The sequence below is a fragment of the Channa argus genome, unplaced genomic scaffold (assembly GCF_033026475.1).
Source record: "Channa argus isolate prfri unplaced genomic scaffold, Channa argus male v1.0 Contig009, whole genome shotgun sequence".
NCBI classification, from domain to species: Eukaryota; Metazoa; Chordata; class Actinopteri; order Anabantiformes; family Channidae; genus Channa; species Channa argus.
The window spans coordinates 764,308-789,141 of NW_027125228.1; the positions used below are offsets into that span (position 1 = coordinate 764,308).

General features: G+C 41.9%; 23 pseudogenes; all 23 read left to right on the top strand.

Annotated features, from left to right (window-relative positions):
* Positions 1-713: 713 nt before the first annotated feature.
* On the top strand, positions 714-832 carry LOC137110016 (5S ribosomal RNA; annotated as a pseudogene).
* Positions 833-1,689: 857 nt separating this feature from the next.
* Positions 1,690-1,808, top strand: LOC137111076 (5S ribosomal RNA; annotated as a pseudogene).
* Positions 1,809-2,675: 867 nt separating this feature from the next.
* On the top strand, positions 2,676-2,794 carry LOC137110964 (5S ribosomal RNA; annotated as a pseudogene).
* An 857-nt stretch (positions 2,795-3,651) lies between these two features.
* LOC137111077 (5S ribosomal RNA) lies at positions 3,652-3,770 on the top strand (annotated as a pseudogene).
* Positions 3,771-4,627: 857 nt separating this feature from the next.
* Positions 4,628-4,746, top strand: LOC137110682 (5S ribosomal RNA; annotated as a pseudogene).
* An 857-nt stretch (positions 4,747-5,603) lies between these two features.
* Positions 5,604-5,722, top strand: LOC137111079 (5S ribosomal RNA; annotated as a pseudogene).
* An 857-nt stretch (positions 5,723-6,579) lies between these two features.
* Positions 6,580-6,698, top strand: LOC137110294 (5S ribosomal RNA; annotated as a pseudogene).
* Positions 6,699-8,532: 1,834 nt separating this feature from the next.
* LOC137111366 (5S ribosomal RNA) lies at positions 8,533-8,651 on the top strand (annotated as a pseudogene).
* Positions 8,652-9,519: 868 nt separating this feature from the next.
* Positions 9,520-9,638, top strand: LOC137110750 (5S ribosomal RNA; annotated as a pseudogene).
* An 857-nt stretch (positions 9,639-10,495) lies between these two features.
* LOC137111080 (5S ribosomal RNA) lies at positions 10,496-10,614 on the top strand (annotated as a pseudogene).
* An 857-nt stretch (positions 10,615-11,471) lies between these two features.
* On the top strand, positions 11,472-11,590 carry LOC137111081 (5S ribosomal RNA; annotated as a pseudogene).
* An 857-nt stretch (positions 11,591-12,447) lies between these two features.
* Positions 12,448-12,566, top strand: LOC137111082 (5S ribosomal RNA; annotated as a pseudogene).
* Positions 12,567-13,423: 857 nt separating this feature from the next.
* LOC137110960 (5S ribosomal RNA) lies at positions 13,424-13,542 on the top strand (annotated as a pseudogene).
* An 857-nt stretch (positions 13,543-14,399) lies between these two features.
* LOC137111385 (5S ribosomal RNA) lies at positions 14,400-14,518 on the top strand (annotated as a pseudogene).
* Positions 14,519-15,375: 857 nt separating this feature from the next.
* On the top strand, positions 15,376-15,494 carry LOC137110136 (5S ribosomal RNA; annotated as a pseudogene).
* An 857-nt stretch (positions 15,495-16,351) lies between these two features.
* LOC137111386 (5S ribosomal RNA) lies at positions 16,352-16,470 on the top strand (annotated as a pseudogene).
* Positions 16,471-17,327: 857 nt separating this feature from the next.
* LOC137110138 (5S ribosomal RNA) lies at positions 17,328-17,446 on the top strand (annotated as a pseudogene).
* A 1,834-nt stretch (positions 17,447-19,280) lies between these two features.
* Positions 19,281-19,399, top strand: LOC137111367 (5S ribosomal RNA; annotated as a pseudogene).
* Positions 19,400-20,267: 868 nt separating this feature from the next.
* Positions 20,268-20,386, top strand: LOC137110751 (5S ribosomal RNA; annotated as a pseudogene).
* An 857-nt stretch (positions 20,387-21,243) lies between these two features.
* Positions 21,244-21,362, top strand: LOC137111083 (5S ribosomal RNA; annotated as a pseudogene).
* Positions 21,363-22,219: 857 nt separating this feature from the next.
* Positions 22,220-22,338, top strand: LOC137111084 (5S ribosomal RNA; annotated as a pseudogene).
* An 857-nt stretch (positions 22,339-23,195) lies between these two features.
* LOC137111085 (5S ribosomal RNA) lies at positions 23,196-23,314 on the top strand (annotated as a pseudogene).
* An 857-nt stretch (positions 23,315-24,171) lies between these two features.
* LOC137110962 (5S ribosomal RNA) lies at positions 24,172-24,290 on the top strand (annotated as a pseudogene).
* Positions 24,291-24,834: the final 544 nt, after the last annotated feature.

Here is a 24,834-nt window from a genome sequence, read left to right on the forward strand (position 1 = left end):
TAGACCATGTTACGGTCCTGGCCATATGTGTTGTTTTTATTTTCTTGTTCTTATAGGTGCCCTGCCTGATTGGCCGGATTTGGGGGAAGTACAGGAAGCTGATTGGTCCATCCTACACTTCCTGGAGTTTTAAAAGTACGGTTCCCAACAGCTAGCGAGGCTCTTTCTGGCAGCAGCACCTGTTTGCTGTTCTTGGTTTCCAAATCTTATTTAGCATTTTTGAATCGTTAGGTTTTGTGCCGTGGTTTTGTTTATAAATTGTATATTTTGTAAATAGTATTAAATCTGTAGGGGTGAACTGCCATTTTCTTTGGACTGTTTTCACATTAGGGAGTTAGGGTTAGCGACTGTCTTTTGGTTTGTTTATTTCTATCAGGCTAGCTAGCACTCTCTGTGGGAAATGGCTTATTTTGTTTATTATGTTGGCCTTGGTTCGCCCTGAGTTGTAGTGTCATGTTTTGTTTGACACTTTCTTTCGTTTAAAATAAATATCATTCTGTTGGAACATCTCGATCCTGGATTTTGGTTTGGGGATCGGAGAGGGAACATGCTAATTTATCTTTGTATGTGGCACCCTGACCCCCTAGACAGGGGCGTAACAGACCAGTACAGTTATAGTACTTTGTACTTTGCCACATTTATCTTCTTCTTAGCAAGTGTCATGCATTCTGCTTCTCCAGCGTTTTTAAGAGCTGTTGATGATGTCAAATGCAGCTTACGGCCACACCGCTCTCTAAGCGCCCGATCTCGTCCGATCTCGGCAGTCAAATAGAGCCGGGCCTGGTTAGTACTTGGTAGGAAGACCGCCTGGGAATACCAGGTGTTGTAAGCTTTTTTGCTTGGGTTTACGGGCAGCACAAGCTGGTGTTACTGCCTATTTATTCGTAGAAATTGTTCTATATTTTCATCAAATTTTGTTCTTTCATTGCTGTTTTGCTACTTTATTGGTTTGCCAACCATCGTGCTTCATTACTAGTAGACCATGTTACGGTCCTGGCCATATGTGTTGTTTTTATTTTCTTGTTCTTATAGGTGCCCTGCCTGATTGGCCGGATTTGGGGGAAGTACAGGAAGCTGATTGGTCCATCCTACACTTCCTGGAGTTTTAAAAGTACGGTTCCCAACAGCTAGCGAGGCTCTTTCTGGCAGCAGCACCTGTTTGCTGTTCTTGGTTTCCAAACCTTATTTAGCATTTTTGAATTGTTAGGTTTTGTGCCGTGGTTTTGTTTATAAATTGTATATTTTGTAAATAGTATTAAATCTGTAGGGGTGAACTGCCATTTTCTTTGGACTGTTTTCACATTAGGGAGTTAGGGTTAGCGACTGTCTTTTGGTTTGTTTATTTCTATCAGGCTAGCTAGCACTCTCTGTGGGAAATGGCTTATTTTGTTTATTATGTTGGCCTTGGTTCGCCCTGAGTTGTAGTGTCATGTTTTGTTTGACACTTTCTTTCGTTTAAAATAAATATCATTCTGTTGGAACATCTCGATCCTGGATTTTGGTTTGGGGATCGGAGAGGGAACATGCTAATTTATCTTTGTATGTGGCACCCTGACCCCCTAGACAGGGGCGTAACAGACCAGTACAGTTATAGTACTTTGTACTTTTCCACATTTATCTTCTTCTTAGCAAGTGTCATGCATTCTGCTTCTCCAGCGTTTTTAAGAGCTGTTGATGATGTCAAATGCAGCTTACGGCCACACCGCTCTCTAAGCGCCCGATCTCGTCCGATCTCGGCAGCCAAATAGAGCCGGGCCTGGTTAGTACTTGGTAGGAAGACCGCCTGGGAATACCAGGTGCTGTAAGCTTTTTTGCTTGGGTTTACGGGCAGCACAAGCTGGTGTTACTGCCTATTTATTCATAGAAATTGTTCTATATTTTCATCAAATTTTGTTCTTTCATTGCTGTTTTGCTACTTTATTGGTTTGTCAACCATCGTGCTTCATTACTAATAGACCATGTTACGGTCCTGGCCATATGTGTTGTTTTTATTTTCTTGTTCTTATAGGTGCCCTGCCTGATTGGCCGGATTGGGGGGCAGTACCGGAAGCTGAGTGGTCCATCCTACACTTCCTGGAGTTTTAAAAGTACGGTTCCCAACAGCTAGCGAGGCTCTTTCTGGCATCAGCACCTGTTTGCTGTTCTTGGTTTCCAAACCTTATTTAGTATTTCTGAATAGTTAGGTTTTGTGCCGTGGTTTTGTTTATAAATTGTATATTTTGTAAATAGTATTAAATCTGTAGGGGTGGACTGCCATTTTCTTTTGATTGTTTTCTCTTGTTTTCACATTAGGGAGTTAGGGTTAGCGACTGTCTTTTGGTTTGTTTATTTCTATCAGGCTAGCTAGCACTTTCTGTGGGAAATGGCTTATTTTGTTTATTATGTTGGCCTTGGTTCGCCCTGAGTTGTAGTGTCATGTTTTGTTTGACACTTTCTTTCGTTTAAAATAAATATCATTCTGTTGGAACATCTCGATCCTGGATTTTGGTTTGGGGATCGGAGAGGGAACATGCTAATTTATCTTTGTATGTTGCACCCTGACCCCCTAGACAGAGGCGTAACAGACCAGTACAGTTATAGTACTTTGTACTTTGCCACATTTATCTTCTTCTTAGCAAGGGTCATGCATTCTGCTTCTCCAGCGTTTTTGAGAGCTGTTGATGATGTCAAATGCAGCTTACGGCCACACTGCTCTCTAAGCGCCGGATCCCGTCCGATCTCGGCAGCCAAATAGGGCCGGGCCTTGTTAGTACTTGGTAGGAAGACCGCCTGGGAATACCACGTGCTGTAAGCTTCTTTGCTTGGGTTTACGGGCAGCACAAGCTGGTGTTACTGCCTATTTATTCATAGAAATTGTTCTATATTTTCATCAAATTTTGTTCTTTCATTGCTGTTTTGCTACATGATTGGTTTGTCAACCATCGTGCTTCATTACTAATAGACCATGTTACGGTCCTGGCCATATGTGTTGTTTTTATTTTCTTGTTCTTATAGGTGCCCTGCCTGATTGGCCGGATTGGGGGGCAGTACAGGAAGCTGATTGGTCCATCCTACACTTCCTGGAGTTTTAAAAGTACGGTTCCCAACAGCTAGCGAGGCTCTTTCTGGCATCAGCACCTGTTTGCTGTTCTTGGTTTCCAAACCTTATTTAGCATTTTTGAATTGTTAGGTTTTGTGCCGTGGTTTTGTTTATAAATTGTATATTTTGTAAATAGTATTAAATCTGTAGGGGTGAACTGCCATTTTCTTTGGACTGTTTTCACATTAGGGAGTTAGGGTTAGCGACTGTCTTTTGGTTTGTTTATTTCTATCAGGCTAGCTAGCACTTTCTGTGGGAAATGGCTTATTTTGTTTATTATGTTGGCCTTGGTTCGCCCTGAGTTGTAGTGTCATGTTTTGTTTGACACTTTCTTTCGTTTAAAATAAATATCATTCTGTTGGAACATCTCGATCCTGGATTTTGGTTTGGGGATCGGAGAGGGAACATGCTAATTTATCTTTGTATGTGGCACCCTGACCCCCTAGACAGGGGCGTAACAGACCAGTACAGTTATAGTACTTTGTACTTTGCCACATTTATCTTCTTCTTAGCAAGTGTCATGCATTCTGCTTCTCCAGCGTTTTTAAGAGCTGTTGATGATGTCAAATGCAGCTTACGGCCACACCGCTCTCTAAGCGCCCGATCTCGTCCGATCTCGGCAGCCAAATAGAGCCGGGCCTGGTTAGTACTTGGTAGGAAGACCGCCTGGGAATACCAGGTGCTGTAAGCTTTTTTGCTTGGGTTTACGGGCAGCACAAGCTGGTGTTACTGCCTATTTATTCATAGAAATTGTTCTATATTTTCATCAAATTTTGTTCTTTCATTGCTGTTTTGCTACTTTATTGGTTTGTCAACCATCGTGCTTCATTACTAATAGACCATGTTACGGTCCTGGCCATATGTGTTGTTTTTATTTTCTTGTTCTTATAGGTGCCCTGCCTGATTGGCCGGATTGGGGGGCAGTACCGGAAGCTGAGTGGTCCATCCTACACTTCCTGGAGTTTTAAAAGTACGGTTCCCAACAGCTAGCGAGGCTCTTTCTGGCATCAGCACCTGTTTGCTGTTCTTGGTTTCCAAACCTTATTTAGTATTTCTGAATTGTTAGGTTTTGTGCCGTGGTTTTGTTTATAAATTGTATATTTTGTAAATAGTATTAAATCTGTAGGGGTGAACTACCATTTTCTTTGGACTGTTTTCACATTAGGGAGTTAGGGTTAGCGACTGTCTTTTGGTTTGTTTATTTCTATCAGGCTAGCTAGCACTTTCTGTGGGAAATGGCTTATTTTGTTTATTATGTTGGCCTTGGTTCGCCCTGAGTTGTAGTGTCATGTTTTGTTTGACACTTTCTTTCGTTTAAAATAAATATCATTCTGTTGGAACATCTCGATCCTGGATTTTGGTTTGGGGATCGGAGAGGGAACATGCTAATTTATCTTTGTATGTTGCACCCTGACCCCCTAGACAGGGGCGTAACAGACCAGTACAGTTATAGTACTTTGTACTTTGCCACATTTATCTTCTTCTTAGCAAGTGTCATGCATTCTGCTTCTCCAGCGTTTTTGAGAGCTGTTGATGATGTCAAATGCAGCTTATGGCCACACTGCTCTCTAAGCGCCCGATCCCGTCCGATCTCGGCAGCCAAATAGGGCCGGGCCTTGTTAGTACTTGGTAGGAAGACCGCCTGGGAATACCAGGTGCTGTAAGCTTCTTTGCTTGGGTTTACGGGCAGCACAAGCTGGTGTTACTGCCTATTTATTCATAGAAATTGTTCTATATTTTCATCAAATTTTGTTCTTTCATTGCTGTTTTGCTACTTTATTGGTTTGCCAACCATCGTGCTTCATTACTAGTAGACCATGTTACGGTCCTGGCCATATGTGTTGTTTTTATTTTCTTGTTCTTATAGGTGCCCTGCCTGATTGGCTGGATTGGGGGGCAGTACAGGAAGCTGATTGGTCCATCCTACACTTCCTGGAGTTTTAAAAGTACGGTTCCCAACAGCTAGCGAGGCTCTTTCTGGCATCAGCACCTGTTTGCTGATCTTGGTTTCCAAACCTTATTTAGCATTTTTGAATTGTTAGGTTTTGTGCCGTGGTTTTGTTTATAAATTGTATATTTTGTAAATAGTATTAAATCTGTAGGGGTGAACTGCCATTTTCTTTGGACTGTTTTCACATTAGGGAGTTAGGGTTAGCGACTGTCTTTTGGTTTGTTTATTTCTATCAGGCTAGCTAGCACTTTCTGTGGGAAATGGCTTATTTTGTTTATTATGTTGGCCTTGGTTCGCCCTGAGTTGTAGTGTCATGTTTTGTTTGACACTTTCTTTCGTTTAAAATAAATATCATTCTGTTGGAACATCTCGATCCTGGATTTTGGTTTGGGGATCGGAGAGGGAACATGCTAATTTATCTTTGTATGTTGCACCCTGACCCCCTAGACAGGGGCGTAACAGACCAGTACAGTTATAGTACTTTGTACGTTGCCACATTTATCTTCTTCTTAGCAAGTGTCATGCATTCTGCTTCTCCAGCGTTTTTAAGAGCTGTTGATGATATCAAATGCAGCTTACGGCCACACCGCTCTCTAAGCGCCCGATCTCGTCCGATCTCGGCAGCCAAATAGAGCCGGGCCTGGTTAGTACTTGGTAGGAAGACCGCCTGGGAATACCAGGTGCTGTAAGCTTTTTTGCTTGGGTTTACGGGCAGCTCAAGCTGGTGTTACTGCCTATTTATTCATAGAAATTGTTCTATATTTTCATCAAATTTTGTTCTTTCATTGCTGTTTTGCTACTTTATTGGTTTGTCAACCATCGTGCTTCATTACTAGTAGACCATGTTACGGTCATGGCCATATGTGTTGTTTTTATTTTCTTGTTCTTATAGGTGCCCTGCCTGATTGGCCGGATTTGGGGGAAGTACAGGAAGCTGATTGGTCCATCCTACACTTCCTGGAGTTTTAAAAGTACGGTTCCCAACAGCTAGCGAGGCTCTTTCTGGCAGCAGCACCTGTTTGCTGTTCTTAGTTTCCAAATCTTATTTAGCATTTTTGAATTGTTAGGTTTTGTGCCGTGGTTTTGTTTATAAATTGTATATTTTGTAAATAGTATTAAATCTGTAGGGGTGGACTGCCATTTTCTTTGGACTGTTTTCACATTAGGGAGTTAGGGTTAGCGACTATCTTTTGGTTTGTTTATTTCTATCAGGCTAGCTAGCACTTTCTGTGGGAAATGGCTTATTTTGTTTATTATGTTGGCCTTGGTTCGCCCTGAGTTGTAGTGTCATGTTTTGTTTGACACTTTCTTTCGTTTAAAATAAATATCATTCTGTTGGAACATCTCGATTCTGGATTTTGGTTTGGGGATCGGAGAGGGAACATGCTAATTTATCTTTGTATGTTGCACCCTGACCCCCTAGACAGGGGCGTAACAGACCAGTACAGTTATAGTACTTTGTACTTTGCCACATTTATCTTCTTCTTAGCAAGTGTCATGCATTCTGCTTCTCCAGCGTTTTTAAGAGCTGTTGATGATGTCAAATGCAGCTTACGGCCACACCGCTCTCTGAGCGCCCGATCTCGTCCGATCTCGGCAGCCAAATAGGGCCGGACCTGGTTAGTACTTGGTAGGAAGACCGCCTGGGAATACCAGGTGCTGTAAGCTTTTTTGCTTGGGTTTACGGGCAGCACAAGCTGGTGTTACTGCCTATTTATTCATAAAAATTGTTCTATATTTTCATCAAATTTTGTTCTTTCATTGCTGTTTTGCTACTTTATTGGTTTGTCAACCATCGTGCTTCATTACTAGTAGACCATGTTACGGTCCTGGCCATATGTGTTGTTTTTATTTTCTTGTTCTTATAGGTGCCCTGCCTGATTGGCTGGATTGGGGGGCAGTACAGGAAGCTGATTGGTCCATCCTACACTTCCTGGAGTTTTAAAAGTATGGTTCCCAACAGCTAGCGAGGCTCTTTCTGGCATCAGCACCTGTTTGCTGTTCTTGGTTTCCAAACCTTATTTAGCATTTTTGAATTGTTAGGTTTTGTGCCGTGGTTTTGTTTATAAATTGTATATTTTGTAAATAGTATTAAATCTGTAGGGGTGGACTGCCATTTTTCTTTTGATTGTTTTCTCTTGTTTTCACATTAGGGAGTTAGGGTTAGCGACTGTCTTTTGGTTTGTTTCTTTCTATCAGGCTAGCTAGCACTTTCTGTGGGAAATGGCTTATTTTGTTTATTATGTTGGCCTTGGTTCGCCCTGAGTTGTAGTGTCATGTTTTGTTTGACACTTTCTTTCGTTTAAAATAAATATCATTCTGTTGGAACATCTCAATCCTGGATTTTGGTTTGGGGATCGGAGAGGGAACATGCAAATTTATCTTTGTATGTTTCACCCTGACCCCCTAGACAGGGGCGTAACAGACCAGTACAGTTATAGTACTTTGTACTTTGCCACATTTATCTTCTTCTTAGCAAGTGTCATGCCTTCTGCTTCTCTAGCGTTTTTAAGAGCTGTTGATGATGTCAAATGCATGTTACGGCCACACCGCTCTCTAAGCGTCCGATCTCGGCAGCCAAATAGGGCCGGGCCTGGTTAGTACTTGGTAGGAAGACCGCCTGGGAATACCAGGTGCTGTAAGCTTTTTTGCTTGGGTTTACGGGCAGCTCAAGCTGGTGTTACTGCCTATTTATTCATAGAAATTGTTCTATATTTTCATCAAATTTTGTTCTTTCATTGCTGTTTTGCTACTTTATTGGTTTGTCAACCATCGTGCTTCATTACTAGTAGACCATGTTACGGTCCTGGCCATATGTGTTGTTTTTATTTTCTTGTTCTTATAGGTGCCCTGCCTGATTGGCCGGATTTGGGGGAAGTACAGGAAGCTGATTGGTCCATCCTACACTTCCTGGAGTTTTAAAAGTACGGTTCCCAACAGCTAGCGAGGCTCTTTCTAGCATCAGCACCTGTTTGCTGTTCTTGGTTTCCAAACCTTATTTAGCATTTTTGAATTGTTAGGTTTTGTGCCGTGGTTTTGTTTATAAATTGTATATTTTGTAAATAGTATTAAATCTGTAGGGGTGAACTGCCATTTTCTTTGGACTGTTTTCACATTAGGGAGTTAGGGTTAGCGACTGTCTTTTGGTTTGTTTCTTTCTATCAGGCTAGCTAGCACTTTCTGTGGGAAATGGCTTATTTTGTTTATTATGTTGGCCTTGGTTCGCCCTGAGTTGTAGTGTCATGTTTTGTTTGACACTTTCTTTCGTTTAAAATAAATATCATTCTGTTGGAACATCTCGATCCTGGATTTTGGTTTGGGGATCGGAGAGGGAACATGCTAATTTATCTTTGTATGTTGCACCCTGACCCCCTAGACAGGGGCGTAACAGACCAGTACAGTTATAGTACTTTGTACTTTGCCACATTTATCTTCTTCTTAGCAAGTGTCATGCATTCTGCTTCTCCAGCGTTTTTAAGAGCTGTTGATGATATCAAATGCAGCTTACGGCCACACCGCTCTCTAAACGCCCGATCTCGTCCGATCTCGGCAGCCAAATAGAGCCGGGCCTGGTTAGTACTTGGTAGGAAGACCGCCTGGGAATACCAGGTGCTGTAAGCTTTTTTGCTTGGGTTTACGGGCAGCACAAGCTGGTGTTACTGCCTATTTATTCATAGAAATTGTTCTATATTTTCATCAAATTTTGTTCTTTAATTGCTGTTTTGCTACTTTATTGGTTTGCCGACCATCGTGCTTCATTACTAGTAGACCATGTTACGGTCCTGGCCATATGTGTTGTTTTTATTTTCTTGTTCTTATAGGTGCCCTGCCTGATTGGCCGGATTGGGGGGCAGTACAGGAAGCTGATTGGTCCATCCTACACTTCCTGGAGTTTTAAAAGTACGGTTCCCAACAGCTAGCGAGGCTCTTTCTGGCATCAGCACCTGTTTGCTGTTCTTGGTTTCCAAACCTTATTTAGCATTTTTGAATTGTTAGGTTTGGTGCCGTGGTTTTGTTTATAAATTGTATATTTTGTAAATAGTATTAAATCTGTAGGGGTGGACTGCCATTTTTCTTTTGATTGTTTTCTCTTGTTTTCACATTAGGGAGTTAGGGTTAGCGACTGTCTTTTGGTTTGTTTCTTTCTATCAGGCTAGCTAGCACTTTCTGTGGGAAATGGCTTATTTTGTTTATTATGTTGGCCTTGGTTCGCCCTGAGTTGTAGTGTCATGTTTTGTTTGACACTTTCTTTCGTTTAAAATAAATATCATTCTGTTGGAACATCTCAATCCTGGATTTTGGTTTGGGGATCGGAGAGGGAACATGCAAATTTATCTTTGTATGTTTCACCCTGACCCCCTAGACAGGGGCGTAACAGACCAGTACAGTTATAGTACTTTGTACTTTGCCACATTTATCTTCTTCTTAGCAAGTGTCATGCATTCTGCTTCTCTAGCGTTTTTAAGAGCTGTTGATGATGTCAAATGCATGTTACGGCCACACCGCTCTCTAACCGCCCGATCTCGTCCGATCTCGGCAGCCAAATAGGGCCGGGCCTGGTTAGTACTTGGTAGGAAGACCGCCTGGGAATACCAGGTGCTGTAAGCTTTTTTGCTTGGGTTTACGGGCAGCTCAAGCTGGTGTTACTGCCTATTTATTCATAGAAATTGTTCTATATTTTCATCAAATTTTGTTCTTTCATTGCTGTTTTGCTACTTTATTGGTTTGCCAACCATCGTGCTTCATTACTAGTAGACCATGTTACGGTCCTGGCCATATGTGTTGTTTTTATTTTCTTGTTCTTATAGGTGCCCTGCCTGATTGGCCGGATTGGGGGGCAGTACAGGAAGCTGATTGGTCCATCCTACACTTCCTGGAGTTTTAAAAGTACGGTTCCCAACAGCTAGCGAGGCTCTTTCTGGCATCAGCACCTGTTTGCTGTTCTTGGTTTCTAAACGTTATTTAGCATTTTTGAATTGTTAGGTTTTGTGCCGTGGTTTTGTTTATAAATTGTATATTTTGTAAATAGTATTAAATCTGTAGGGGTGAACTGCCATTTTCTTTGGACTGTTTTCACATTAGGGAGTTAGGGTTAGCGACTGTCTTTTGGTTTGTTTATTTCTATCAGGCTAGCTAGCACTCTCTGTGGGAAATGGCTTATTTTGTTTATTATGTTGGCCTTGGTTCGCCCTGAGTTGTAGTGTCATGTTTTGTTTGACACTTTCTTTCGTTTAAAATAAATATCATTCTGTTGGAACATCTCGATCCTGGATTTTGGTTTGGGGATCGGAGAGGGAACATGCTAATTTATCTTTGTATGTGGCACCCTGACCCCCTAGACAGGGGCGTAACAGACCAGTACAGTTATAGTACTTTGTACTTTGCCACATTTATCTTCTTCTTAGCAAGTGTCATGCATTCTGCTTCTCCAGCGTTTTTAAGAGCTGTTGATGATGTCAAATGCAGCTTACGGCCACACCGCTCTCTAAGCGCCCGATCTCGTCCGATCTCGGCAGCCAAATAGAGCCGGGCCTGGTTAGTACTTGGTAGGAAGACCGCCTGGGAATACCAGGTGCTGTAAGCTTTTTTGCTTGGGTTTACGGGCAGCACAAGCTGGTGTTACTGCCTATTTATTCGTAGAAATTGTTCTATATTTTCATCAAATTTTGTTCTTTCATTGCTGTTTTGCTACTTTATTGGTTTGCCAACCATCGTGCTTCATTACTAGTAGACCATGTTACGGTCCTGGCCATATGTGTTGTTTTTATTTTCTTGTTCTTATAGGTGCCCTGCCTGATTGGCCGGATTGGGGGGCAGTACAGGAAGCTGATTGGTCCATCCTACACTTCCTGGAGTTTTAAAAGTACGGTTCCCAACAGCTAGCGAGGCTCTTTGTGGCATCAGCACCTGTTTGCTGTTCTTGGTTTCCAAACCTTATTTAGCATTTTTGAATTGTTAGGTTTTGTGCCGTGGTTTTGTTTATAAATTGTATATTTTGTAAATAGTATTAAATCTGTAGGGGTGAACTGCCATTTTCTTTGGACTGTTTTCACATTAGGGAGTTAGGGTTAGCGACTGTCTTTTGGTTTGTTTATTTCTATCAGGCTAGCTAGCACTCTCTGTGGGAAATGGCTTATTTTGTTTATTATGTTGGCCTTGGTTCGCCCTGAGTTGTAGTGTCATGTTTTGTTTGACACTTTCTTTCGTTTAAAATAAATATCATTCTGTTGGAACATCTCGATCCTGGATTTTGGTTTGGGGATCGGAGAGGGAACATGCTAATTTATCTTTGTATGTGGCACCCTGACCCCCTAGACAGGGGCGTAACAGACCAGTACAGTTATAGTACTTTGTACTTTGCCACATTTATCTTCTTCTTAGCAAGTGTCATGCATTCTGCTTCTCCAGCGTTTTTAAGAGCTGTTGATGATGTCAAATGCAGCTTACGGCCACACCGCTCTCTAAGCGCCCGATCTCGTCCGATCTCGGCAGCCAAATAGAGCCGGGCCTGGTTAGTACTTGGTAGGAAGACCGCCTGGGAATACCAGGTGCTGTAAGCTTTTTTGCTTGGGTTTACGGGCAGCACAAGCTGGTGTTACTGCCTATTTATTCGTAGAAATTGTTCTATATTTTCATCAAATTTTGTTCTTTCATTGCTGTTTTGCTACTTTATTGGTTTGCCAACCATCGTGCTTCATTACTAGTAGACCATGTTACGGTCCTGGCCATATGTGTTGTTTTTATTTTCTTGTTCTTATAGGTGCCCTGCCTGATTGGCCGGATTGGGGGGCAGTACAGGAAGCTGATTGGTCCATCCTACACTTCCTGGAGTTTTAAAAGTACGGTTCCCAACAGCTAGCGAGGCTCTTTCTGGCATCAGCACCTGTTTGCTGTTCTTGGTTTCCAAACCTTATTTAGCATTTTTGAATTGTTAGGTTTTGTGCCGTGGTTTTGTTTATAAATTGTATATTTTGTAAATAGTATTAAATCTGTAGGGGTGAACTGCCATTTTCTTTGGACTGTTTTCACATTAGGGAGTTAGGGTTAGCGACTGTCTTTTGGTTTGTTTATTTCTATCAGGCTAGCTAGCACTCTCTGTGGGAAATGGCTTATTTTGTTTATTATGTTGGCCTTGGTTCGCCCTGAGTTGTAGTGTCATGTTTTGTTTGACACTTTCTTTCGTTTAAAATAAATATCATTCTGTTGGAACATCTCGATCCTGGATTTTGGTTTGGGGATCGGAGAGGGAACATGCTAATTTATCTTTGTATGTGGCACCCTGACCCCCTAGACAGGGGCGTAACAGACCAGTACAGTTATAGTACTTTGTACTTTGCCACATTTATCTTCTTCTTAGCAAGTGTCATGCATTCTGCTTCTCCAGCGTTTTTAAGAGCTGTTGATGATGTCAAATGCAGCTTACGGCCACACCGCTCTCTAAGCGCCCGATCTCGTCCGATCTCGGCAGCCAAATAGAGCCGGGCCTGGTTAGTACTTGGTAGGAAGACCGCCTGGGAATACCAGGTGCTGTAAGCTTTTTTGCTTGGGTTTACGGGCAGCACAAGCTGGTGTTACTGCCTATTTATTCATAGAAATTGTTCTATATTTTCATCAAATTTTGTTCTTTCATTGCTGTTTTGCTACTTTATTGGTTTGTCAACCATCGTGCTTCATTACTAGTAGACCATGTTACGGTCCTGGCCATATGTGTTGTTTTTATTTTCTTGTTCTTATAGGTGCCCTGCCTGATTGGCCGGATTTGGGGGCAGTACCGGAAGCTGAGTGGTCCATCCTACACTTCCTGGAGTTTTAAAAGTACGGTTCCCAACAGCTAGCGAGGCTCTTTCTGGCATCAGCACCTGTTTGCTGTTCTTGGTTTCCAAACCTTATTTAGTATTTCTGAATTGTTAGGTTTTGTGCCGTGGTTTTGTTTATAAATTGTATATTTTGTAAATAGTATTAAATCTGTAGGGGTGAACTACCATTTTCTTTGGACTGTTTTCACATTAGGGAGTTAGGGTTAGCGACTGTCTTTTGGTTTGTTTATTTCTATCAGGCTAGCTAGCACTTTCTGTGGGAAATGGCTTATTTTGTTTATTATGTTGGCCTTGGTTCGCCCTGAGTTGTAGTGTCATGTTTTGTTTGACACTTTCTTTCGTTTAAAATAAATATCATTCTGTTGGAACATCTCGATCCTGGATTTTGGTTTGGGGATCGGAGAGGGAACATGCTAATTTATCTTTGTATGTTGCACCCTGACCCCCTAGACAGAGGCGTAACAGACCAGTACAGTGATAGTACTTTGTACTTTGCCACATTTATCTTCTTCTTAGCAAGGGTCATGCATTCTGCTTCTCCAGCGTTTTTGAGAGCTGTTGATGATGTCAAATGCAGCTTACGGCCACACTGCTCTCTAAGCGCCCGATCCCGTCCGATCTCGGCAGCCAAATAGGGCCGGGCCTTGTTAGTACTTGGTAGGAAGACCGCCTGGGAATACCACGTGATGTAAGCTTCTTTGCTTGGGTTTACGGGCAGCACAAGCTGGTGTTACTGCCTATTTATTCATAGAAATTGTTCTATATTTTCATCAAATTTTGTTCTTTCATTGCTGTTTTGCTACTTTATTGGTTTGCCAACCATCGTGCTTCATTACTAGTAGACCATGTTACGGTCCTGGCCATATGTGTTGTTTTTATTTTCTTGTTCTTATAGGTGCCCTGCCTGATTGGCCGGATTGGGGGGCAGTACAGGAAGCTGATTGGTCCATCCTACACTTCCTGGAGTTTTAAAAGTACGGTTCCCAACAGCTAGCGAGGCTCTTTCTGGCATCAGCACCTGTTTGCTGTTCTTGGTTTCCAAACCTTATTTAGCATTTTTGAATTGTTAGGTTTTGTGCCGTGGTTTTGTTTATAAATTGTATATTTTGTAAATAGTATTAAATCTGTAGGGGTGAACTGCCATTTTCTTTGGACTGTTTTCACATTAGGGAGTTAGGGTCAGCGACTGTCTTTTGGTTTGTTTATTTCTATCAGGCTAGCTAGCACTTTCTGTGGGAAATGGCTTATTTTGTTTATTATGTTGGCCTTGGTTCGCCCTGAGTTGTAGTGTCATGTTTTGTTTGACACTTTCTTTCGTTTAAAATAAATATCATTCTGTTGGAACATCTCGATCCTGGATTTTGGTTTGGGGATCGGAGAGGGAACATGCTAATTTATCTTTGTATGTTGCACCCTGACCCCCTAGAAAGGGGCGTAACAGACCAGTACAGTTATAGTACTTTGTACTTTGCCACATTTATCTTCTTCTTAGCAAGTGTCATGCATTCTGCTTCTCCAGCGTTTTTAAGAGCTGTTGATGATATCAAATGCAGCTTACGGCCACACCGCTCTCTAAGCGCCCGATCTCGTCCGATCTCGGCAGCCAAATAGGGCCGGGCCTGGTTAGTACTTGGTAGGAAGACCGCCTGGGAATACCAGGTGCTGTAAGCTTTTTTGCTTGGGTTTACGGGCAGCACAAGCTGGTGTTACTGCCTATTTATTCATAGAAATTGTTCTATATTTTCATCAAATTTTGTTCTTTCATTGCTGTTTTGCTACTTTATTGGTTTGTCAACCATCGTGCTTCATTACTAGTAGACCATGTTACGGTCCTGGCCATATGTGTTGTTTTTATTTTCTTGTTCTTATAGGTGCCCTGCCTGATTGGCCGGATTGGGGGGCAGTACAGGAAGCTGATTGGTCCATCCTACACTTCCTGGAGTTTTAAAAGTACGGTTCCCAACAGCTAGCGAGGCTCTTTCTGGCATCAGCACCTGTTTGCTGTTCTTGGTTTCCAAACCTTATTTAGCATTTTTGAATTGTTAGGTTTTGTGCCGTGGTTTTGTTTATAAATTGTATATTTTGTAAATAGTATTAAATCTGTAGGGGTGAACTGCCATTTTCTTTGGACTGTTTTCACATTAGGGAGTTAGGGTTAGCGACTGTCTTTTGGTTTGTTTATTTCTATCAGGCTAGTTAGCACTTTCTGTGGGAAATGGCTTATTTTGTTTATTATGTTGGCCTTGGTTCGCCCTGAGTTGTAGTGTCATGTTTTGTTTGACACTTTCTTTCGTTTAAAATAAATAATATTCTGTTGGAACATCTCGATCCTGGATTTTGGTTTGGGGATCGGAGAGGGAACATGCTAATTTATCTTTGTATGTTGCACCCTGACCCCCTAGAAAGGGGCGTAACAGACCAGTACAGTTATAGTACTTTGTACATTGCCACATTTATCTTCTTCTTAGCAAGTGTCATGCATTCTGCTTCTCCAGCGTTTTTAAGAGCTGTTGATGATATCAAATGCAGCTTACGGCCACACCGCTCTCTAAGCGCCTGATCTCGTCCGATCTCGGCAGCCAAATAGAGCCGGGCCTGGTTAGTACTTGGTAGGAAGACCGCCTGGGAATACCAGGTGCTGTAAGCTTTTTTGCTTGGGTTTACGGGCAGCACAAGCTGGTGTTACTGCCTATTTATTCATAGAAATTGTTCTATATTTTCATCAAATTTTGTTCTTTCATTGCTGTTTTGCTACTTTATTGGTTTGCCAACCATCGTGCTTCATTACTAGTAGACCATGTTACGGTCCTGGCCATATGTGTTGTTTTTATTTTCTTGTTCTTATAGGTGCCCTGCCTGATTGGCTGGATTGGGGGGCAGTACAGGAAGCTGATTGGTCCATCCTACACTTCCTGGAGTTTTAAAAGTATGGTTCCCAACAGCTAGCGAGGCTCTTTCTGGCATCAGCACCTGTTTGCTGTTCTTGGTTTCCAAACCTTATTTAGCATTTTTGAATTGTTAGGTTTTGTGCCGTGGTTTTGTTTATAAATTGTATATTTTGTAAATAGTATTAAATCTGTAGGGGTGAACTGCCATTTTCTTTGGACTGTTTTCACATTAGGGAGTTAGGGTTAGCGACTGTCTTTTGGTTTGTTTCTTTCTATCAGGCTAGCTAGCACTTTCTGTGGGAAATGGCTTATTTTGTTTATTATGTTGGCCTTGGTTCGCCCTGAGTTGTAGTGTCATGTTTTGTTTGACACTTTCTTTCGTTTAAAATAAATATCATTCTGTTGGAACATCTCGATCCTGGATTTTGGTTTGGGGATCGGAGAGGGAACATGCTAATTTATCTTTGTATGTTGCACCCTGACCCCCTAGAAAGGGGCGTAACAGACCAGTACAGTTATAGTACTTTGTACTTTGCCACATTTATCTTCTTCTTAGCAAGTGTCATGCATTCTGCTTCTCCAGCGTTTTTAAGAGCTGTTGATGATATCAAATGCAGCTTACGGCCACACCGCTCTCTAAGCGCCCGATCTCGTCCGATCTCGGCAGCCAAATAGGGCCGGGCCTGGTTAGTACTTGGTAGGAAGACCGCCTGGGAATACCAGGTGCTGTAAGCTTTTTTGCTTGGGTTTACGGGCAGCACAAGCTGGTGTTACTGCCTATTTATTCATAGAAATTGTTCTATATTTTCATCAAATTTTGTTCTTTCATTGCTGTTTTGCTACTTTATTGGTTTGTCAACCATCGTGCTTCATTACTAGTAGACCATGTTACGGTCCTGGCCATATGTGTTGTTTTTATTTTCTTGTTCTTATAGGTGCCCTGCCTGATTGGCCGGATTGGGGGGCAGTACAGGAAGCTGATTGGTCCATCCTACACTTCCTGGAGTTTTAAAAGTACGGTTCCCAACAGCTAGCGAGGCTCTTTCTGGCATCAGCACCTGTTTGCTGTTCTTGGTTTCCAAACCTTATTTAGCATTTTTGAATTGTTAGGTTTTGTGCCGTGGTTTTGTTTATAAATTGTATATTTTGTAAATAGTATTAAATCTGTAGGGGTGAACTGCCATTTTCTTTGGACTGTTTTCACATTAGGGAGTTAGGGTTAGCGACTGTCTTTTGGTTTGTTTATTTCTATCAGGCTAGTTAGCACTTTCTGTGGGAAATGGCTTATTTTGTTTATTATGTTGGCCTTGGTTCGCCCTGAGTTGTAGTGTCATGTTTTGTTTGACACTTTCTTTCGTTTAAAATAAATAATATTCTGTTGGAACATCTCGATCCTGGATTTTGGTTTGGGGATCGGAGAGGGAACATGCTAATTTATCTTTGTATGTTGCACCCTGACCCCCTAGAAAGGGGCGTAACAGACCAGTACAGTTATAGTACTTTGTACATTGCCACATTTATCTTCTTCTTAGCAAGTGTCATGCATTCTGCTTCTCCAGCGTTTTTAAGAGCTGTTGATGATATCAAATGCAGCTTACGGCCACACCGCTCTCTAAGCGCCTGATCTCGTCCGATCTCGGCAGCCAAATAGAGCCGGGCCTGGTTAGTACTTGGTAGGAAGACCGCCTGGGAATACCAGGTGCTGTAAGCTTTTTTGCTTGGGTTTACGGGCAGCACAAGCTGGTGTTACTGCCTATTTATTCATAGAAATTGTTCTATATTTTCATCAAATTTTGTTCTTTCATTGCTGTTTTGCTACTTTATTGGTTTGCCAACCATCGTGCTTCATTACTAGTAGACCATGTTACGGTCCTGGCCATATGTGTTGTTTTTATTTTCTTGTTCTTATAGGTGCCCTGCCTGATTGGCTGGATTGGGGGGCAGTACAGGAAGCTGATTGGTCCATCCTACACTTCCTGGAGTTTTAAAAGTATGGTTCCCAACAGCTAGCGAGGCTCTTTCTGGCATCAGCACCTGTTTGCTGTTCTTGGTTTCCAAACCTTATTTAGCATTTTTGAATTGTTAGGTTTTGTGCCGTGGTTTTGTTTATAAATTGTATATTTTGTAAATAGTATTAAATCTGTAGGGGTGGACTGCCATTTTTCTTTTGATTGTTTTCTCTTGTTTTCACATTAGGGAGTTAGGGTTAGCGACTGTCTTTTGGTTTGTTTCTTTCTATCAGGCTAGCTAGCACTTTCTGTGGGAAATGGCTTATTTTGTTTATTATGTTGGCCTTGGTTCGCCCTGAGTTGTAGTGTCATGTTTTGTTTGACACTTTCTTTCGTTTAAAATAAATATCATTCTGTTGGAACATCTCAATCCTGGATTTTGGTTTGGGGATCGGAGAGGGAACATGCAAATTTATCTTTGTATGTTTCACCCTGACCCCCTAGACAGGGGCGTAACAGACCAGTACAGTTATAGTACTTTGTACTTTGCCACATTTATCTTCTTCTTAGCAAGTGTCATGCCTTCTGCTTCTCTAGCGTTTTTAAGAGCTGTTGATGATGTCAAATGCATGTTACGGCCACACCGCTCTCTAAGCGTCCGATCTCGGCAGCCAAATAGGGCCGGGCCTGGTTAGTACTTGGTAGGAAGACCGCCTGGGAATACCAGGTGCTGTAAGCTTTTTTGCTTGGGTTTACGGGCAGCTCAAGCTGGTGTTACTGCCTATTTATTCATAGAAATTGTTCTATATTTTCATCAAATTTTGTTCTTTCATTGCTGTTTTGCTACTTTATTGGTTTGTCAACCATCGTACTTCATTACTAGTAGACCATGTTACGGTCCTGGCCATATGTGTTGTTTTTATTTTCTTGTTCTTATAGGTGCCCTGCCTGATTGGCCGGATTTGGGGGAAGTACAGGAAGCTGATTGGTCCATCCTACACTTCCTGGAGTTTTAAAAGTACGGTTCCCAACAGCTAGCGAGGCTCTTTCTAGCATCAGCACCTGTTTGCTGTTCTTGGTTTCCAAACCTTATTTAGCATTTTTGAATTGTTAGGTTTTGTGCCGTGGTTTTGTTTATAAATTGTATATTTTGTAAATAGTATTAAATCTGTAGGGGTGAACTGCCATTTTCTTTGGACTGTTTTCACATTAGGGAGTTAGGGTTAGCGACTGTCTTTTGGTTTGTTTCTTTCTATCAGGCTAGCTAGCACTTTCTGTGGGAAATGGCTTATTTTGTTTATTATGTTGGCCTTGGTTCGCCCTGAGTTGTAGTGTCATGTTTTGTTTGACACTTTCTTTCGTTTAAAATAAATATCATTCTGTTGGAACATCTCGATCCTGGATTTTGGTTTGGGGATCGGAGAGGGAACATGCTAATTTATCTTTGTATGTTGCACCCTGACCCCCTAGACAGGGGCGTAACAGACCAGTACAGTTATAGTACTTTGTACTTTGCCACATTTATCTTCTTCTTAGCAAGTGTCATGCATTCTGCTTCTCCAGCGTTTTTAAGAGCTGTTGATGATATCAAATGCAGCTTACGGCCACACCGCTCTCTAAACGCCCGATCTCGTCCGATCTCGGCAGCCAAATAGAGCCGGGCCTGGTTAGTACTTGGTAGGAAGACCGCCTGGGAATACCAGGTGCTGTAAGCTTTTTTGCTTGGGTTTACGGGCAGCACAAGCTGGTGTTACTGCCTATTTATTCATAGAAATTGTTCTATATTTTCATCAAATTTTGTTCTTTAATTGCTGTTTTGCTACTTTATTGGTTTGCCGACCATCGTGCTTCATTACTAGTAGACCATGTTACGGTCCTGGCCATATGTGTTGTTTTTATTTTCTTGTTCTTATAGGTGCCCTGCCTGATTGGCCGGATTGGGGGGCAGTACAGGAAGCTGATTGGTCCATCCTACACTTCCTGGAGTTTTAAAAGTACGGTTCCCAACAGCTAGCGAGGCTCTTTCTGGCATCAGCACCTGTTTGCTGTTCTTGGTTTCCAAACCTTATTTAGCATTTTTGAATTGTTAGGTTTGGTGCCGTGGTTTTGTTTATAAATTGTATATTTTGTAAATAGTATTAAATCTGTAGGGGTGGACTGCCATTTTTCTTTTGATTGTTTTCTCTTGTTTTCACATTAGGGAGTTAGGGTTAGCGACTGTCTTTTGGTTTGTTTCTTTCTATCAGGCTAGCTAGCACTTTCTGTGGGAAATGGCTTATTTTGTTTATTATGTTGGCCTTGGTTCGCCCTGAGTTGTAGTGTCATGTTTTGTTTGACACTTTCTTTCGTTTAAAATAAATATCATTCTGTTGGAACATCTCAATCCTGGATTTTGGTTTGGGGATCGGAGAGGGAACATGCAAATTTATCTTTGTATGTTTCACCCTGACCCCCTAGACAGGGGCGTAACAGACCAGTACAGTTATAGTACTTTGTACTTTGCCACATTTATCTTCTTCTTAGCAAGTGTCATGCATTCTGCTTCTCTAGCGTTTTTAAGAGCTGTTGATGATGTCAAATGCATGTTACGGCCACACCGCTCTCTAACCGCCCGATCTCGTCCGATCTCGGCAGCCAAATAGGGCCGGGCCTGGTTAGTACTTGGTAGGAAGACCGCCTGGGAATACCAGGTGCTGTAAGCTTTTTTGCTTGGGTTTACGGGCAGCTCAAGCTGGTGTTACTGCCTATTTATTCATAGAAATTGTTCTATATTTTCATCAAATTTTGTTCTTTCATTGCTGTTTTGCTACTTTATTGGTTTGCCAACCATCGTGCTTCATTACTAGTAGACCATGTTACGGTCCTGGCCATATGTGTTGTTTTTATTTTCTTGTTCTTATAGGTGCCCTGCCTGATTGGCCGGATTGGGGGGCAGTACAGGAAGCTGATTGGTCCATCCTACACTTCCTGGAGTTTTAAAAGTACGGTTCCCAACAGCTAGCGAGGCTCTTTCTGGCATCAGCACCTGTTTGCTGTTCTTGGTTTCTAAACGTTATTTAGCATTTTTGAATTGTTAGGTTTTGTGCCGTGGTTTTGTTTATAAATTGTATATTTTGTAAATAGTATTAAATCTGTAGGGGTGAACTGCCATTTTCTTTGGACTGTTTTCACATTAGGGAGTTAGGGTTAGCGACTGTCTTTTGGTTTGTTTATTTCTATCAGGCTAGCTAGCACTCTCTGTGGGAAATGGCTTATTTTGTTTATTATGTTGGCCTTGGTTCGCCCTGAGTTGTAGTGTCATGTTTTGTTTGACACTTTCTTTCGTTTAAAATAAATATCATTCTGTTGGAACATCTCGATCCTGGATTTTGGTTTGGGGATCGGAGAGGGAACATGCTAATTTATCTTTGTATGTGGCACCCTGACCCCCTAGACAGGGGCGTAACAGACCAGTACAGTTATAGTACTTTGTACTTTGCCACATTTATCTTCTTCTTAGCAAGTGTCATGCATTCTGCTTCTCCAGCGTTTTTAAGAGCTGTTGATGATGTCAAATGCAGCTTACGGCCACACCGCTCTCTAAGCGCCCGATCTCGTCCGATCTCGGCAGCCAAATAGAGCCGGGCCTGGTTAGTACTTGGTAGGAAGACCGCCTGGGAATACCAGGTGCTGTAAGCTTTTTTGCTTGGGTTTACGGGCAGCACAAGCTGGTGTTACTGCCTATTTATTCGTAGAAATTGTTCTATATTTTCATCAAATTTTGTTCTTTCATTGCTGTTTTGCTACTTTATTGGTTTGCCAACCATCGTGCTTCATTACTAGTAGACCATGTTACGGTCCTGGCCATATGTGTTGTTTTTATTTTCTTGTTCTTATAGGTGCCCTGCCTGATTGGCCGGATTGGGGGGCAGTACAGGAAGCTGATTGGTCCATCCTACACTTCCTGGAGTTTTAAAAGTACGGTTCCCAACAGCTAGCGAGGCTCTTTGTGGCATCAGCACCTGTTTGCTGTTCTTGGTTTCCAAACCTTATTTAGCATTTTTGAATTGTTAGGTTTTGTGCCGTGGTTTTGTTTATAAATTGTATATTTTGTAAATAGTATTAAATCTGTAGGGGTGAACTGCCATTTTCTTTGGACTGTTTTCACATTAGGGAGTTAGGGTTAGCGACTGTCTTTTGGTTTGTTTATTTCTATCAGGCTAGCTAGCACTCTCTGTGGGAAATGGCTTATTTTGTTTATTATGTTGGCCTTGGTTCGCCCTGAGTTGTAGTGTCATGTTTTGTTTGACACTTTCTTTCGTTTAAAATAAATATCATTCTGTTGGAACATCTCGATCCTGGATTTTGGTTTGGGGATCGGAGAGGGAACATGCTAATTTATCTTTGTATGTGGCACCCTGACCCCCTAGACAGGGGCGTAACAGACCAGTACAGTTATAGTACTTTGTACTTTGCCACATTTATCTTCTTCTTAGCAAGTGTCATGCATTCTGCTTCTCCAGCGTTTTTAAGAGCTGTTGATGATGTCAAATGCAGCTTACGGCCACACCGCTCTCTAAGCGCCCGATCTCGTCCGATCTCGGCAGCCAAATAGAGCCGGGCCTGGTTAGTACTTGGTAGGAAGACCGCCTGGGAATACCAGGTGCTGTAAGCTTTTTTGCTTGGGTTTACGGGCAGCACAAGCTGGTGTTACTGCCTATTTATTCGTAGAAATTGTTCTATATTTTCATCAAATTTTGTTCTTTCATTGCTGTTTTGCTACTTTATTGGTTTGCCAACCATCGTGCTTCATTACTAGTAGACCATGTTACGGTCCTGGCCATATGTGTTGTTTTTATTTTCTTGTTCTTATAGGTGCCCTGCCTGATTGGCCGGATTGGGGGGCAGTACAGGAAGCTGATTGGTCCATCCTACACTTCCTGGAGTTTTAAAAGTACGGTTCCCAACAGCTAGCGAGGCTCTTTCTGGCATCAGCACCTGTTTGCTGTTCTTGGTTTCCAAACCTTATTTAGCATTTTTGAATTGTTAGGTTTTGTGCCGTGGTTTTGTTTATAAATTGTATATTTTGTAAATAGTATTAAATCTGTAGGGGTGAACTGCCATTTTCTTTGGACTGTTTTCACATTAGGGAGTTAGGGTTAGCGACTGTCTTTTGGTTTGTTTATTTCTATCAGGCTAGCTAGCACTCTCTGTGGGAAATGGCTTATTTTGTTTATTATGTTGGCCTTGGTTCGCCCTGAGTTGTAGTGTCATGTTTTGTTTGACACTTTCTTTCGTTTAAAATAAATATCATTCTGTTGGAACATCTCGATCCTGGATTTTGGTTTGGGGATCGGAGAGGGAACATGCTAATTTATCTTTGTATGTGGCACCCTGACCCCCTAGACAGGGGCGTAACAGACCAGTACAGTTATAGTACTTTGTACTTTGCCACATTTATCTTCTTCTTAGCAAGTGTCATGCATTCTGCTTCTCCAGCGTTTTTAAGAGCTGTTGATGATGTCAAATGCAGCTTACGGCCACACCGCTCTCTAAGCGCCCGATCTCGTCCGATCTCGGCAGCCAAATAGAGCCGGGCCTGGTTAGTACTTGGTAGGAAGACCGCCTGGGAATACCAGGTGCTGTAAGCTTTTTTGCTTGGGTTTACGGGCAGCACAAGCTGGTGTTACTGCCTATTTATTCATAGAAATTGTTCTATATTTTCATCAAATTTTGTTCTTTCATTGCTGTTTTGCTACTTTATTGGTTTGTCAACCATCGTGCTTCATTACTAGTAGACCATGTTACGGTCCTGGCCATATGTGTTGTTTTTATTTTCTTGTTCTTATAGGTGCCCTGCCTGATTGGCCGGATTTGGGGGCAGTACCGGAAGCTGAGTGGTCCATCCTACACTTCCTGGAGTTTTAAAAGTACGGTTCCCAACAGCTAGCGAGGCTCTTTCTGGCATCAGCACCTGTTTGCTGTTCTTGGTTTCCAAACCTTATTTAGTATTTCTGAATTGTTAGGTTTTGTGCCGTGGTTTTGTTTATAAATTGTATATTTTGTAAATAGTATTAAATCTGTAGGGGTGAACTACCATTTTCTTTGGACTGTTTTCACATTAGGGAGTTAGGGTTAGCGACTGTCTTTTGGTTTGTTTATTTCTATCAGGCTAGCTAGCACTTTCTGTGGGAAATGGCTTATTTTGTTTATTATGTTGGCCTTGGTTCGCCCTGAGTTGTAGTGTCATGTTTTGTTTGACACTTTCTTTCGTTTAAAATAAATATCATTCTGTTGGAACATCTCGATCCTGGATTTTGGTTTGGGGATCGGAGAGGGAACATGCTAATTTATCTTTGTATGTTGCACCCTGACCCCCTAGACAGAGGCGTAACAGACCAGTACAGTGATAGTACTTTGTACTTTGCCACATTTATCTTCTTCTTAGCAAGGGTCATGCATTCTGCTTCTCCAGCGTTTTTGAGAGCTGTTGATGATGTCAAATGCAGCTTACGGCCACACTGCTCTCTAAGCGCCCGATCCCGTCCGATCTCGGCAGCCAAATAGGGCCGGGCCTTGTTAGTACTTGGTAGGAAGACCGCCTGGGAATACCACGTGATGTAAGCTTCTTTGCTTGGGTTTACGGGCAGCACAAGCTGGTGTTACTGCCTATTTATTCATAGAAATTGTTCTATATTTTCATCAAATTTTGTTCTTTCATTGCTGTTTTGCTACTTTATTGGTTTGCCAACCATCGTGCTTCATTACTAGTAGACCATGTTACGGTCCTGGCCATATGTGTTGTTTTTATTTTCTTGTTCTTATAGGTGCCCTGCCTGATTGGCCGGATTGGGGGGCAGTACAGGAAGCTGATTGGTCCATCCTACACTTCCTGGAGTTTTAAAAGTACGGTTCCCAACAGCTAGCGAGGCTCTTTCTGGCATCAGCACCTGTTTGCTGTTCTTGGTTTCCAAACCTTATTTAGCATTTTTGAATTGTTAGGTTTTGTGCCGTGGTTTTGTTTATAAATTGTATATTTTGTAAATAGTATTAAATCTGTAGGGGTGAACTGCCATTTTCTTTGGACTGTTTTCACATTAGGGAGTTAGGGTCAGCGACTGTCTTTTGGTTTGTTTATTTCTATCAGGCTAGCTAGCACTTTCTGTGGGAA